The sequence below is a fragment of the Panthera pardus genome, unplaced genomic scaffold, assembly GCF_024362965.1.
Source record: "Panthera pardus isolate Hobbes unplaced genomic scaffold, ASM2436296v1 HiC_scaffold_11, whole genome shotgun sequence".
NCBI lineage: Eukaryota > Metazoa > Chordata > Mammalia > Carnivora > Felidae > Panthera > Panthera pardus.
In genome coordinates, this window is record NW_026526666.1 from 76,790,097 (window position 1) to 76,806,506 (window position 16,410).

Genomic DNA, 16,410 nt, shown 5'->3' on the forward strand with positions numbered 1-16,410 from the left:
ACTCGTTCCTGAGAACCTTCCTGGGCCAGAAAACTTTAGTCCTACGAAGTGCACGCCTCAGTCTACCTCCGAGACAGATTTTGCTCCCGGCTGCTTCCCCCGTCAGTGCGCGAGCTTCCTGGCTGTCAAGACCTCTGCCACTTCACCCCTCGGAGCCCCGTTTACCGTGACAGTATTAATACCCACCTCTCAGGGTTGTTGAAGAATAAATTAGATAACGTGTCAAGCACTGAGAGAAGTGCTTTCACAAGCATGGACTTCTGTGAGATACGTACCCAGCTTCATCTGTAAGGGTGGGGAAACTGAGGCACACATAGAAGAGGTTGTAGACCAGGGCCCTGTATCATTGCACTCAAACCCACGCCTGGCGCCAGAGCCTGTTCGCCAGGTCCGGAGCTGCAGGGACGGAGGGCAGGGGGCTTCCCGGGGAGAAGACCCCGGTCGGGGTAGACTGTGGGGCGAGGCCTCGCCCCTGCCCCGGGCCCTTCCGGCCTCTCCTTGCCTGGCACGCCGTCCCAAAGTGGGGGGTCTGGCCGGACAGGGCGGACGGCAGGGGCCCCCCAGAGGCAGCCGCGGGCCGCTGCGTTCCGCTCTCGTGGCCCCAGCGCTCAGTGCGCGGCCCGGGACGCGCGGCGCGTTCGGGCTGGAAACTGACACAAAAGAACAAACAGGGAGGCGTCTAAAATGCTAATGCGGCGCCCGCGCGGCTGGCGGCGGCGCAGCCCGGGGCCGCGGTCACGCCGCCGTGGCTCATTATTGCCGCCGGGGGCCCGCGGCCGGGAGCAGCGGGACGCGGGGCCGCACGCGGCGCGGCTGATGGCGGCGCTGATGGCGCGGTGGCGCGGCCCGCGGGCGCAGCGGGCGCCGGGCCTGCCACGGGCTGCGCGCTCCGGGGCCCCGGACCGAGCGGCGGGCCCGCGCCCGCCGCACTCCTCGTTCCCAGTCATTTTCTAATGAAAAAGCCTTGGCTTCTTTGAAAATCCAAAGGGCGCCGGACGCTAGTGGAGAAGAGCCCAAACAAGACGGCGAATGCAGAAAGTAAAAGGCCGGCGTCCCTCCAACCCGTCCTTCGCAAATCTCTCCAGAGAGATCCAGCCTTTACAGATCGGAAGGTAGCCCCGCCGACTTTTTTAATGCTCATAACAATTGGATTTAAAACAAAAATCAAAAGGGAATCGTAGTTTATTTCCCTCACCCCTAAATGCAATCCTGATAAACATTCTGGTCTCTCACTTGCTTTTTTTGAAGTAAGAATGTGACTGGAGATCTTAACCAGGTTATCAGGCCTAGCTCGATCTAATTCTCCCCAAAAGTCCTGTGATATTCCAGGGTATCAGGGTACAATAGCCAATATAACCTTTCTTCTGTTGCCACGAATTAAATACTTGCTACATGCTAGGCTTTTGCATAAGCACCTTACCTGTACGGTGTCATTTTTTAAGTTATTATAATAGAGGCAAGTGTAATAATTCCCTTGAATTAATGAAGAAAGGGGCACAGAGAGGTGAAGGAACCTGCCTGAGGCCACACAGCTAGTCAAGTAGCAAAGGCAGGGGTGAAGCTGGGTGGATTTGACTTGGAAGTCTCGCCCTTCTCCCAAAGCTCAGTGCCCAGCCAGGTGGATCATTCAGGTCACTGAATACTGGTAGGGGGCCCTTTCCCTGCTCTGGTAGTTCTTTTCCCACAAAGTCTACTTCAGTGCTTCTGTGGGATTCTGCTGATTTCTTCCTGGTGATTCTACCCCAATTATTTTGATCTGGGGATCAAAGCATTGAAATTATATATATTTGGTTAAAAACAAGTACTAGTGGCTATGAAGTGAAAAGTGATTCTACCGTCCCAGATTTCCAGCTTCCTTTCAGAGGAAACCCTTGTTAGCAGTTTTTGTGTATCTTTCTAGACATTTGCAGTGCCTGTGCTTTCCCATACAAGTGGTGGCATACGAGATAGGCTTCTGTAGCTTGCTTTTTCCAATTAACATTATATTTGCAGATCGTTCTGTATTGGCAGAGATAGATCGATTCATTCTTTTTCTTGTTGTTCTAAAATTCAGTTTTGCTTTTTGCAATAGATAATACATTCAAAGGATTCAAACATCAAAATAGTAGAAATAAGAATGCATTGAGAAGTCGATTCCAGTCCCTGTCTCCTCTGTGGGGGTTCCTCTCCCACCTTGGGCATCTGCTTTTATTAGCGTCTCTTTATACAACATTTACTGTACTTCTGATGTATTTAACTATCCTATTGGTGCATGTTTAGGGCTTTCAGGGTTTTTTTTTCTTTTTCTTTTTTTGGCGATCGCATAAAGCTGTAGTGACTACTCTCGTACGTACTTTTTGCACACGTTTGTGAGTGTATTTGTAGGAAACATTCTTTAATTTTAATTTTTTTTAATGTTTTACTTATTTTTGAGAGCAAGTGAGAGTGCATGAGTGGGGAAGGGGCAGAGAGAGAGAGAGAGAGAGAGAGAAGACACAGAATCCAAAGCAGGCTCCAGGCTCTGAGCTGTCAGCACAGAACCCAATACGGGGCTCAAATTCACAAACCCGCGAGATCATGACCTGAGCCGAAGTCGGTTGCTTAAGAAGTTGGTCGCTTAATGGACTGAGTCACCCAGGCGCCTCCTGTAGGAAACATTCTTAGAGGTCAAATCGCTGTATCAGAGGTGCCTGGGTGGCTCAGTTGATTAAACATCTTACTTCGACTGAGGTCATGATCTCACGGTTTGTGAGTTCGAGCCCCACATCCGGCTCTGTGCTGACAGCTCGGAGCGTGGAGCCTGCTTCGGATTCTGTGTCTCCCCCTCTCTCTGCCCCCTCCCCTGCTCACACTCTGTGTCTCTCTGTCTCTCAATAATAAATAAACGTTGAAAAAAATAAAAAAAAAAAACCACAAAAAGATCGCTGCATCAAAGGACATGTAGGTTGAAAATTTTCAACTTCTTGCCAATTTGTCCTTCAAAGAACTTGCACGAATTTACACTCCTATTGACAGTACATGAGCATATGTTGGCATCTTCTTGTTTCCACCTGCAAATGGTATTGTTACACTAATTTTTTTTTTTTTTTTGCCAATCTGATAGATAAAAAATAATAATCTGTTGCAGTATTTCATGATGATTGAAGCCGAACATCTTGTCAGGTGTTTAAAAGTGATTTCTATTCCTTTTTTTTTTGTTTGTCACCATTTTTCTTTTTCTTAAATTTAATTAATTGATTTATTTTTACCATTTTTCTGTTGGGTTGTTGGACATCTTCTCGATCTCTGAAAGTTCTTACATCATGTGGACATTAGCCTTCTCTCAGTTTGCCATTTTCTCTTGCTTTTGTATTTGTTTTGTCTGGTAGACATTTTCAAACTTTTGTGTAGTTATATTTGTTAGTTTTGAAATAATTCATGGAACATGTATCTCACTTAGATCTTAAAATCTTTTCAAATTTCAAATGTTTTTCATGTTTTCTTTTGTATTTTTATAGTTTTATTTAATATTTAGATCCTTTATCTATCCAGAATACGTTTTAGTATAAGAAGTGAGGTCAGGATTTGACTTTTCCCCTCAGTATGCATAGCCAGCTGTCCCAACACTAGTTATAAAATAGTAAAAAATTTCCTTATTGTTTTGAAATGCCAGCTTTTTTAATACACCAAATTTCGATATGTGTTTATTTCTAGACCCTCTATTCTTTCCATTGATTGGTTTGTCTATTCATGTTTTGGTACTGAATTGTTTTTTTTTTTTTTAAGTTTTTATTTATTTATTCAAGTGGTCTATCCCTACACCCAACATGGAAATCGAACTCATGACTCTGAGATCAAGAGTTACACGCTCTTCTGACCGAGCCAGCCAGGCACCCCCAGTACCAAATTATTTTAATTACTGATTCTCTGAAATATGTTTTCATATGTAGTAGGGCTAGTCCCCATACCCATTACTATTTCTTTTGCCAGAATTTTTCTGGCTATACTTACATGTTTCTTTTTTCACATGAACTTAAGATTTACTTGTTTTGTTCCAAGAAATATCCATTGGTACTTTATTTATTTATTTTTAAGTCCTCTCTACACCCGACGTGGGACTCGAACTCAACATCCCTAGATCAAGAGTCACATGTTCCACAACTGAGCCAGCCAGCCTCCCCTCCTGTTGGTACTTTAATTGGGATTATATTACACTTATAGCATTAACTAGGGAGAATTGATATCTTCCGTGAGTCTTTTAAATCAAGATCACATTATGACTTTCATTTACTCTGGGGCAGGCGCAGTAAATTCTCAGCAAGTATTTAATTCATTCCTTCTACGTTTTGCAGCTTCTTGTACATGGCAGGGCTACATACCTGGTTCTGGCTGGTGAAATATGAGCAAAGGTGACATGTGACACTTTGGGGCTGAGGCAGTGACAAACCCAAGCATGGTTCTCTGCGTTCTCTTCCCTTGCTTTGGTGATCACGGGAGCATGAGGCATCACGGGATGAAGGCAAACCTATTGCTGAGCCACACGTGGAGGACAACTGTCTCCAACACTCACCCAGATACACAGCTGAGTTCAGGTGAGAAAAATAAGCTTGTGTTGTGTTAAGCCACTGAGATTTTGGTGGTGGTTGTTTCTGCAACATTTAGCCTTTTCTTTCTCTCTTTTTCTCTCTTCCTTCCTTGCCTCCTTTCCCCCTCCTTTCCCACCCTTCCCCTTTCTTTCTCTCCTCTATGCCCAACATAGGACTTGAACTCACAGCCCTGCAATCAAGAATTGCACGCTGTACCAGCTGAGCCAGCCAGGTGCCCCTAGCCTATGCTTTCTGTTACACCCTCAGTAGAGTTTTAATGTTTTACTCATAGATCCTGTGCATTTCTTATTAGGTTTATTTCCTTTTATTTTACTATTATAAATGAGGATTCCTCCCTTCCTGTATATTTTCTAATAGTTTGTGGTTTATGTATAGGAAAGCTATCAATTTTTATGTATTATGTCTGTAATCAGTCACCTTACTGAAGCTCTTGGATTTTTGAATAGATTTTTAGTTGATTCTCTTGGGTTTACCTTTCCTTTTTTCCTTTTTATTCTTATCTATTTGCTAGAATGGAGGTTGAAAACTAACTGCTGTAGGACCAGGTGTATTTTCTGTATTTGCAAAATAATTCAACCATCTTTTAAAAAAAATCGAGTTTGTGCCCATATATTAAAGCTGAAATTCCAGCTTCACTTGAAATTTTAGGTGGTTAGACAACACTGGGCTGGTATTCCTGCCGGGAAAAATACACTGGAGCGCATGAGCCTCTGCCCTGAGATAGGTCCTGATTCTAGAGTTTAGCCAGTCCCTATTTTTTAAATTTAATTTAATTTTTTAATTTTTATTTTTGAGAGGGAGAAACACAGAGCGTGAGCGGGAGAGGGGCAGAGAGAGAGAGGGAGACACAGAATCCAAAGCAGGCTCCAGGCTCTGAGCTGTCAGCACAGAGGCCGACGCGGGGCTCGAACCCACAAACCACGAGATCATGACCTGAGCTGAAATCAGATGCTCATCTGACTGAGCCACCCAGGTGCCTCTAACTAGTGTCTGTTTTTAAAAACCTAATTATCTTCACTTTTAAAAATTACCTGCATGACCCCTGAAGGCATTTGAGTTTGTAACCTTGCTGGCACTTTCAGAAAGAAATTAAATAATACTGGTGATAGAAAGTATTCTTGATTTATTTCTGACTTTAATGGCAGGGCTTCTAGCATTTTACTGTGAAGTATGAAGTTGGTTCTTTCCTCTAACATTTTATTATGAACAAATTCAAATACAGAAAAGTTGAAAGAATTGCGTAGGGAACACTCATTCCCAGCTCCTACTTGGCTACAATTAACATTTCATTATACTCGTTTTATTACATTTTTATCCATCTACCCTTCCCTTCCATCCATCAATCCATCTTATTTATTTATTTTTGATGCATTTCAAAGTAAATTGAAGACATCAGTGCGCTTTACCTCCAAAAATTTCAGCATACATGTCATTAACCAGAGGTCAATATTTGCTTTTGTTTTTTTTTTTTTTTTTTGAGGTAAAATTTACATACAACTTAATGCACAAATCTTAAGTATGCCATTCTATGAGTTTTGATAAATTCATGTTCTTGTGTAACCCAAACTCTTATCAGGATTTAGAATATTGCTATCATTCCAGAAAGTTCTGTTGTACTCTTTCCCAATTCAGTCCCTATCCCCCAACCTCAGGCAACCACAGTTCTGATTTTTTTCCCACCACCGATCAGTTTTACCGATTCTAGAACTTGATACAAAAGGGATTGTACTCTTGTGTAAGTCTTCTTTCACAAAGCGTGTTTCTGAGACTCATCCATGTTGCCACAGATATCAATAGTTCTTTTTATTGTTGAATATTGTTTCATTGGTAGGGACTGAATGTTTGCATCTCCCCCCAAATTCACATGTTGAAGCCCAAACTCCCAATGTGATGGTATTTGACTATGGGGCCTTTGGGAGGCAATTAGGGTTAGGTGAGGTCATTAAGGTAGAGCCCTGGTGTGATGGGATCAGTGCCCTTAGGAGAACAGACACCAGAGAGCTTGTTGTCTCTCTCCTCCATGTGAGCATGCAGGGAGAAGGCGGCCATTTGCAATCCAACAACAGAGCTCTCACCAGAACCTGACCATGCTAGCACTGTCTTCTTGGACTTTCAGCCTCCATCCAGGACCATGAGAAAATACATTTCAGTTCTTTAAACTGCCCAGTCTATGGTATTTTGTTATGGCGGCCTGAGCAGATTCAGACACGCATTATATGACTATATCACCATTTGTTTAACCAGTTCATCCTGTTGTTTGGTCCTTTCCGGTTTGGGGCTAATATGAATAATAGTATTATGAACATTTATGTGCAGGTCTTTTTGGGATATTTGCTTTCATTTCTCTTGCGAAAATTCTAAGGAGTAGGATTGCTGGATTGCAAGGTTGGTGTATATTTAGTTTTATAAGAAAGTAACAGACGTTTTCTCCCTTTTTAATTTTTTTTTTTTTTTTTTTTTTTTTTTTTTTTGAGAGAGAGTGTGTGAACAGGGGAGAGGAGCAGAGGGAAAGAGAGAGAATCCCAGGCAGGCTCCATGCTCAGTGTGGAGCCTGATGTAGGGATTGATCCCACAATCCTGAGATCATGACCTGAGCCAAAATCAAGAGTCAGACAGTCAGCCGACTCAGCCACCCAGGTGCCCCCAGACCTTTTCTCCACGTGTTTTGCATGTCCACAAACAATGTGTGGGAGTTCTGCTTGCTCTGTGTCCTTGTCAACACTCAGTGTGGTCTGGATTTTGTTTTGATGCCCAAGGTGTGTAAATCATGTTCATGAAATACCCATCTATTCCTATTTTATTAAGAGTTTTTTTTTTCTCTGTTTTTAAAATCTGGAAAGAATGTTGAAATGTATAAATTCTTGTCTAACATCTATAAGATGATCCTTATTATTATTTTTTATTTGTTGTTATAGTGAATTACAGTAACAGATTTTCTAAAATTGAACCAGCCTTGCATTCCTGGGATGAACTCCATGTAGTCATGGTATGCTGGCTTTCTTTCTTTTTTTTTTTTTTAAAGATTTATTTATTTTTGAGAGACAGAACGCAAGTGGGGAAGGGGCAGAGAGAGAGGGAGACAGAGGATCCAAAGTGGGCTCAGCGCTGACTGCAGTGAGCCCAATGCAGGGCTCAAACTCAGAGCTGTGAGATCATGACCTGAGCCGAAGTCGGATGCTCAACCGACTGAGCCACCCAGGTGGCCCTGTATGCTGATTTTCTAATATGTGGCAGCACTCTGGTCGCTTCTCTATTTAGATTGTTATTCACTATTCGTAAGACAAACCAGCTTCATGTTGGGTTTTTCCTTTGTGAGTTTTTAATGTTATACTGGCTTTGAAAATGGATTCAGAAGCTTTTTTTTTTTTAGCATCCTGGGCTCTGACCCGGCGATTTTGGACTTGTGGTTTCTGTATGATTTTCTGTCTGTCGGTTGGTTGATTTGGGCATAAAAAAATAAATAAACGTTACTAGCAGGCATACTACCCGTTGTGCGGTCATCACACAATATGCTGTAGCCACAATATGCTGGGGCAGCACAGCTATTGGTTAAGAGCACAGGCTCCGAACCCTGGCGGGGCCACATTCTAGCTCTGCCATTTTCTGGCAGCGTGGGGGCAGCTGGGGCTCCAGGAACCAAATGCCTGGGGCGCGGTAAAGAGACAAAGACGGCTTTCAAATTCTCATCTATGACCCGGGGACAGTAATAGTATCTACTTCCCAGGGGGAGTTAGGGGATGGATGCAGTGCCGGGTGAGGGTACCAGCTGAGAGCCTGGTACACAGTAAGCTTGTGGGAGACACTATGGTGAAGCTAGTTCTAACCCCTCAGTCAAGTGGAATCAGTCAAACACTTGCAGTTCTCTGTCAATCCACAGAATTCGTGTCCTTTCCTTGGGAGCAGCTTTTTCTTATCGTTTCCCCTAGACACAGGGTGAGGATGTGAGAAGAGCCAGCCCAAGTTCCCCTGGAAGTTCAGCTGGGTTGGTGATAGGAGCCGTCTTCCAGATGGGTGCAGCCAGACTTGCTCGGACCCACAGAGATTAGGCACCAGGCATGACGTCTTCTCTGTCACCCATTTCCTTGCCCTGCTCCCTGCTTTCCTTGAAGGTGTGAAGCTGATGAGTGCTCTGGAGCAGGCTAGGTTCCTGGATGTTGCTGGATTTTCTGTTTTTTTTTTTTTTTTTTTTTTTTTTCTTCCTGTACCGAATGATTCTAGTTAATTAAAAACATTTTTTAAAATGTTTATTTATTTTTGAGAGACAGAGACACAGAGTGTGAACAGGGGAGGACGGAGAGAGAGGGAGACACAGAATCGGAAGCAGGCTCCAGGCTCTGAGCTGTCAGCACAGAGCCCGACGTGGGGCCCTAACCCACAAACGGTGGGATCATGACCTGAGCCAAAGTCTGATGCTCAACCCACTGAGCCACCCAGGCGCCCCAGCTAGTTAATTTTTTTAGAAGCTGGGTTTAAGACTTTCCTCTTATCATCCTGCCTCGGCAGGGTGGGGTGGGGGTGGGGGGTGGATGGCTTCCTGGCTCTCCCCACTGAAGAGGCAAGAAAGCGTGGGAGGTGGAGGGGGGACAGAGGATGCTTTGGAAGGGCGTGAGCCCTCTATCCCAGCAGGTGTTTGAGAAGAGGCAGGACGGCCACTAGATATGGACACTGCGGTAGGGATTCAGGCAGTGGATGACGGGGTTGTCTGGGGAGTGAGGTGGGGGACTGTGATTAACTAGTGGAAAGGTCTTCGAAGGTGGATGGAACTGGGTACCTGGGTGGCTCAGTCAGTTCAGCGTCCAACTTCAGCTCAGGTCACGATCTCACGCTTCGTGAGTTCAAGCCCCGCATCAGGCTCTCTGCTGTTAGTGCAGAGCTGGCTTTGGATCCTGTGTCCCCTCTCTCTCTCTCTGCTCCTCACCACTTGCCCTCTCTTTTTCTCAAAAACAAATGAACGTTAAAAAAAAAAAAGGTGGACAGAACTAATAACACATTCCATAATACAATAGTGTGATCTCTGGCAGGTAACTGCTTTTCCGTGCTTCAGTTTTCCCATCTGTGAAATGGGTACAATAATGGGCTAAAATGCTGTTTCTTTTCACCCAGAGATTCTGTGAAGCAGGAAGGATTTTCCTGACGTTTAGCCAGAAGAACCCTTGTTTTTAGCACCTGCCTCACCTTGCAGCTCACCCCTATCTTTCCCACGAAGCACAGAGTGTGCTTGGGTTTAGAGGTTTCCACCTTAGAGATGATCTGGGGGCTATGGCTACAGGGCCAGGGACACATGTCACTGTGAGTGGGTCCTGCTGTGGATGCAGGAGGTTTCTGTTATATTTGGCCTCATTGACTACTTCCTCCCAATTCTGTAAATCAGATATGCGGGCATCATTGGAGTGTCCACTTTGGCAAAAAGACCTTCCTTAGACTAGAAATGCAGCTGCCTGGTGGCTTCCTGGGGGCCTGAGGAAAGTCAGGTTTGCGTGTTCATTCCATTGTGCTGGGGACAAAGAGAACGCAGTTGAGGACCAGTGCGAACCTTTGCATTTTTGGGTGTTCAGCTGATGATTTACGATGCAAAAATTTCCAAGAGAGGAAAGATTTGGAGCTTGATGTACAAGCCTGTCTTGAGGTTTGATGGTTAAACGTTATATTCTAGAACTACAAGATGTAATAATAAAAAAATTTGGGAAAATTTCCCTATAATGGCAGATGGAGATTAAAATGCATTTGGGGACATTTCCAACATACATGAACATAGTGGATGAAAGCAAGTCCTCAACAAGCTAACCTGTGGGAGCCAAGCTCTGCCCTCACACCTCCACCTGAGGGGGCCATTTAAGAGGCATAAAGGCCTGTAGTTAATTAGATTGTAAGGGAGGGAGGGGTAAGAATCAAACAGCCCGCAGGAGCAGGTTGGTGAGATAAAGCCATCCTGAGACAAAAGTAGTTTTGGTTTGGAGTTTCGGAGTATAAAAGATGCCAGTGAATATCTAACCAGAGCCAATATGGACAGAGAATGTTGCCCATTCTGCAGTGGCGGTAAACCGAACTTGGAAACACAAAGATTTCTAGAGGCTACCTAAGGAGTCAAGTGTCCTTGAGAAAATCATGCCCGTCTCTTTGCCCCGGACTTCCACATGGATCCTCTCCATCTGGATCCAAGCACCCTGTTACTCAGGCTGGGCTGGCACGAACACCACCAGGATTATAGAATCACCTTCTGCAGGTGCTAATTAGCAATGTGGAGGAGAGAAGCCTTAAATCCTAGCCACTGGCAGTGTCCCATGAGCAGCATGGGAGGGAGATCTGGCTGTACCATCAGCCCCGATCCCTAAAGCTGTCCCCCCTGGGAGGCTGCAGGTGTGGATGATTAAGGGTGCAGAAACAATTCAAAGACATGGGTGCCTAGGAGAGGAGGCATCGTTGGGGTGGTGGGATCCTCATGGCCGCTTGGCAGCTGTGAGATGCTCGGTAAGCTGGGACTGAGGGACGGCGTGGGGACACGCTTTGTGCTGCCTGATGCGGTCCCTCCCTCTCCCCACTTCTCATGCCGCTCCCAAATCTTCATAAATTCTACTGGAACTCGTCAAGTGCTCGGTGTGCATAGATTTCCAGGGGACTCTGGTCAAGGGGCTGAGTTTTGCACCTGGGGGGATGTGGGACAGAACACAGACATCAAGGGGAACAGAATCTGGACCACAGGCACGTGAGTCTGGGGACTCAAGTCACATCCTGGGAAGGCTTGAAAAGTCCCCATGTATGTAGATACGTATGTAAACCCCAGGCTGGGACTGCACCTGTGTTACATTATCAATACCCACCCCCCCCCCCCCCCCCCCCCCTATTTAGAGTGGAGGAATCGGGAGTCTCGAGAGGTTGTTAGCTGGCTGGCCATCTTTTCCCATCTGGAGCTTTAGATCCGGACAGCAACACTCTGGCTTGCCTCTCCTGAAAGTCCTCATGCCTGGAGAGAGAAATTGGCCTGCCGTTGGGGGCCAAGCAGAGACCTTCTGAGAGGTGAGCTGTGAGAGCAGGGAACAAGGGAATTCAGGAAGCAGGACTTTGTTATGGGCCAAGGCCACTCAACTCGCTGCCATCTGTGAGGATTTTGGAGGCTGCTTTCTGGAAGCCCAAAACACAGCTTCCAGAGGACCTCATTGTTCCTGGCTGGCCAAAGGCCTGACCCCTCCAGCAGCAGCCTGGGCCTCCTCTCCCTCTCTTTGTACCTTGGGCTTCCAGCCCTAGAGGTTAGCTTCCCTTCCCAGTATCCTCAGAGGCCTTACAGGTATGCATTTCAGTGCCCACAGCAAAAGCACTACAGGACAGGGGACTCTTTTCTCTAGAGCGTTTATTATTAGGGGCCAACGGTACCCGGAGAAAAAAAACCCACTGACTTCCAAATTCTGCTCTGGAAACCAAACCTAATTTAGGGAAGTACAATGTGCTAAAGAAAGATTGCCTCTTAATTTTAGATTCATGCGGAATGCAGGCAGGAAGGCAGAATCCCTTAACATAACACAGGCTTTTTGGTGGTGTAACAGAATAATAAATCCTTGAGGAATTCCCCAAGCAAGGTAAAGTAGGATAATATACATTTCTTAATATTGCAGAAGTTCCCTTAATCTTATTGTTTAAACTTTTCAATAAACCGTAATGTTTATTAGTAGTTTTTCATTTCCAACTGTCAGATAATTCCTCTTGCTAAGTTGGGATAAACAGGGTCCCCCAGTGCCTCTGGTTTCAGTTTCGTGTGATATATATCTGACCAGACACCTGATATAATAGAGAAGTATTGTGTTTTCCACTGTGTTGAACTTCGAGGTTCAAATGTGTTAATGCAATTGAATTGATTGTAATATTTTATAAAAGTTTCTCCAACGGAAATATGGTTAGCGATCTGAGTTGTCAGAGGTTATGAGAGCACAGAGAGACTTGCTTGCAGTGCTAGAAGCTTCTGGCTAAGTACTGGGGGAGGGGCAGGGAGGCTTGGTGTCGGGGAGTTCCTTCCTTGTCTTCTAGGAAGAGATTCATCCGGGGGGAATGATGGCCAGGTTTTCCCCCAGAAAGGTCTGCTGGAGGGACAGAATGCATTTGTGTTGTCTAAAGGGCATGCGTTTGTCCATGGTGAGCCTGGCGCGCTGGTTCCTCCCCCCAGCTGAGCACCCCGAAGTGAGGGAGTCGGGGAGTCCAGGAGGCTACATCAAGCTGGAGACTGAATGGAAGAGTTCTGAGCTCCTTTTGCAGGAAAAAGTGGGAGATGGCAACGTTAATCGCCACAGAGAGAGAACTTTTTTCCTTATCAAATGCCCCAGAAGTACTGTTACTCTTTGCGGTATTCCCCGCAGGGGAAAATCCTATCTTAAGTGATCAGCACACACGATGAAGAAATTCATTTTTTACCCTCTCCCTGACTCTTTTTTTTTTTTAATTGATTTTTGTTTCCTCTCAGAAATGGCAAGTAATCTAACCTTGTTGCAGAATTCCTTCCCCTCAGTAGTAGAGGGAGGACCCTCACCCCCCCGCCCCAGCCCCAAATCACAGTAAGGAAAAGGCTAAAATCCCACCTGGCTAATGAGGTCTAGAACTGAGCCATTAGTTCTGTCTAGAGCCCCGGTCAGCCTCAGATGAAGTCGATGGCCCATCCCGGTGTTCTCAGATGCCTTTGGTAACACGCTCCACTACCTGCGGGGGGGTGGGGGCACCTGCAGGGGGGCTCCTGCAGTCTGGTCTCTCAGAATTAAAGGACAGACAGTCGGCCCGGGATGTTTTCTGTTTTCTGGGCAGATGCTGGGATGATGGAGAGGATGCTCAGGGAAGAAGCCTGTTGGATTTCTGACGCTGAATTCCAGCTCCCCGACCTTCTAATATTTAGCGAGAGAAGCAGTCTGAATATAATTTTCAGAAAAGACTGGATTGAATGGAGCAATCAGTAGGGAAGGGTTACGTTTTGTAATTTCTTCTTTCCCTTTCTTTAAGTGATGTCCAAGCTGTTCAGGACCCATGGGGACTGGAGGCACAGAGGTGAGCCTGTCATCGGTAGGGTTGTCCTTGAGCAACCTCTTTTGAAAGTCTCTTTTCTGCCTTAGGACTTAGAATCTGCTCTAAGGGCTGAAAAATGGAAATCTGTGCTGTCCAATATGGTAGCACCTAGCCACATGTGGCTGCTTAAATTTAAGTTCAATATATTTATTTATTTTTATTTTTATTATTATTTTTTTTAAATATGAAATTTATTGTCAAATTGGTTTCCATACAACACCCAGGGCTCATCCAATTTAAGTTCAGTTTAATCAAAGCAAGCTAAAATGAAAATTTAGCTCCTCAGTTGCACTAGCCACATTTTAAGTACCCAGTAGCCATGGGTGGCTCATGGCTACTGAATTGGATAGCACAGAACATTTCCATCATCGCAGAAAGTTCTAGTGGACAATGTCTGCATGAAGCCCCAGGTCTGGTCACCCGAGCAGGAGGGCGTGAATACACTTGGGGCATAAAACTGGAGACTCCACAGAACCGGATGTTGTTTAGACAGCAAGTCTTACTGTTTATTGGCCGGGAGCCGGAAGGAACCCATATAGAGCCTGTAGAGAAAAGAACAGATAAACCCGAGTTCTCCTCCAGCAAGGCTGCTGGCAGCCACAGGCTGGGGTACAGTGGGGCTCTGCCAGGTGACCATGATATGATGCTGTGATTCATTTCATCCCAGTTGGCCCTGAGGATTCCTAGCAGGGGGAATGGAATACACCAAGGCCCGGAGGCAGGAGGAGATTGGCGTATCCCAGGAACTGGAGGGTGTCTCTCATCTCAAGGCACTGGCAGGGTAAAAGCCGGCAAAGGCATTGGCTGTGACCGAATCCACTGTGTGCAGAAGAGTCTGAGCGTGATGTCAAGGGAGCGTCCTCAAGACCTCTTCCCACTCAGGGTGTCTGTCCTCTGTGTGATCTTCAACTCAGATCCCAGTTTTTCACCCAGCTCCAGAGCTGTAGTCACGAGCCTTCCCTGACGATGGCGTGTCTGGCTTCCAGCCTCCAGGACAGTGCTCGTAGCAGGCGTGACAGATTGTGATTTCCAAAGATGGCTACACCAGTATACATCTGACCTGTGCTCTTCTTACAATGTGAGCTTGATTTTCTTCTTGAAACTGGCCGGAGCTTTGCAACTGCCTTGATCAAGAGAGTACGATCAAGGCAGCATGAAGTGAGGCTGCCTGACTTGGGACGTTAGGTCATGGAAGGTGACAGGTGGCATCTCTTCCTCCTCCCTTCCCCTGCCTCTTCTTCCCCTTCCCTCCCCAGCCTCTCCTCCCCATGCCCATCGGGAACCTGGGCTGCAGTGTAAGCAGTCTGACTACCTTGGCGCTGATTGGGTGCTGGAGAGATCATGTGAAGGGGCAGCTACAAAGGAGACAGATGACTGAGGAGCCCTGGGGCTCAAGATCATGGAGCAGACAGGAGCCACCTCCACAGTGCTCTGTCTGAACTCCTGACCCGCGGAACCCAAGAGCATAATAAATGAATGTTTTATACCACCTTGTTTGGGGATAATTTGTTACACTGGCATTGTAACTGGAGCAGGGGGTCTGGTGGGATCTTTGGGGGTTAGGGAAAGCACCAGCTTTTCATCTTGGGTGGCCTGGAGCATCCCCGGAAGGTGCTGGAACCGGTGGGGTGCTTTTGCAAATGCGGTCAGATTTTGTGATTTTAGAATTTGGAATTTGCTTTGTTTTCTAATCAGGGTTGGGCTAGAACTCCCCAGAGCCCCTTCCGTCGAGAAAGCAAATAGGAATGGCAACCGAAGTGAGGGGGAGTGCTTTAGTTGCCTAAGAGGACAACTGATTTTGAAGAGACCCAGCCACAGGTGCATTACTGTTTACACATAAACGATTGATATGCTTACCACAAATCCTTGTCAATCCACCAAAGCGGGCCCCTGAGGACCTAGTTATGGGAGCTACAGCTAGCTTTGTTAGACTTAGAGCTTGGCTAACGTCAATATAGTCACTTGCACTTAAAAAAATAATAATTGATGAGCATTTCCCAGTGGATCTTAAAATCCAATTTTTACTTTTTGAGATGAGACCAGCCCCAGCACTGATCTGGTGTGAACCGTCGTGGCTTTTATTTACTGAGACCTTCGAGTGTGCCGGGCAGGCACCGTGCTGGGTACTTTAACCTGGAATGTTCTCGTTGAACTGTTGCAGCCCGCCTTTGAGGAAGGTTCTGGAGGTATCCTTGTTTGGCAGATAAGGAAATCATGGCTCAGAGAGGGAAAGTGACTTATCCAATGGCACCCAGCAGTCTGGACTCCAGAGCATGAGTGGGTGGCCGCCAACGCTGGTTCAGCCGCTCCAGGGGACGTTTGTCCATCTGCCCAGGCGGTCTGGTGGAGGACAGCGGGTGCAGCAGCCAGGAGCTCCTGAGCTCCATGTATGTGCACCGGCGAGAGCTTTCCCTGGGGTGCCGGCGCAGTGGGCTGTGTGACCTCGGGTGGGTCATGTCCCACTGTGGGGGAGGTTGGCCTTGAAGCTCTCTAAGCCCCTTTCCCAGTCTTGTCACGGAGAGGCTCTCTGAACCCAGGGTAGCAAATATCCCCTTAGGTTGCAACTCCTGTTTGCAAAGCCTGCTACAGATGCCTTAATTAATTATTCAGGCTGACACATCTCCAGCTCCAAAATCAGAGGGTTGAGAAAAGATCAGAGGAATATAATCAATGTGAACTCGGCTGATAATCGCCGGTCCCAGGGTGGTGTGAAGAGAAGAAAACCCTCCAAATTGGTCTTCTTTTACACTTTGGCCCTGTCTCTGCCAGCGGCCAAGATACACCCGTCCTTCCTCAATAATTAATGAGC

General features: G+C 46.3%; 1 long non-coding RNA gene across 2 annotated transcripts in view; it reads left to right on the forward strand.

The window, feature by feature from the left end:
- The first annotated feature begins 748 nt into the window (after window positions 1-748).
- The window catches only part of LOC109255509 (uncharacterized), a 42,806-nt gene continuing 27,144 nt past the window's right edge, over window positions 749-16,410 (forward strand). For both annotated transcript variants that reach the window (XR_002075264.2, XR_002075265.2), the window contains exons 1-2: window positions 749-1,112; window positions 4,311-4,550. This is a non-coding gene — a long non-coding RNA (uncharacterized LOC109255509). The remainder of the gene's footprint in view (window positions 1,113-4,310; window positions 4,551-16,410) is intronic.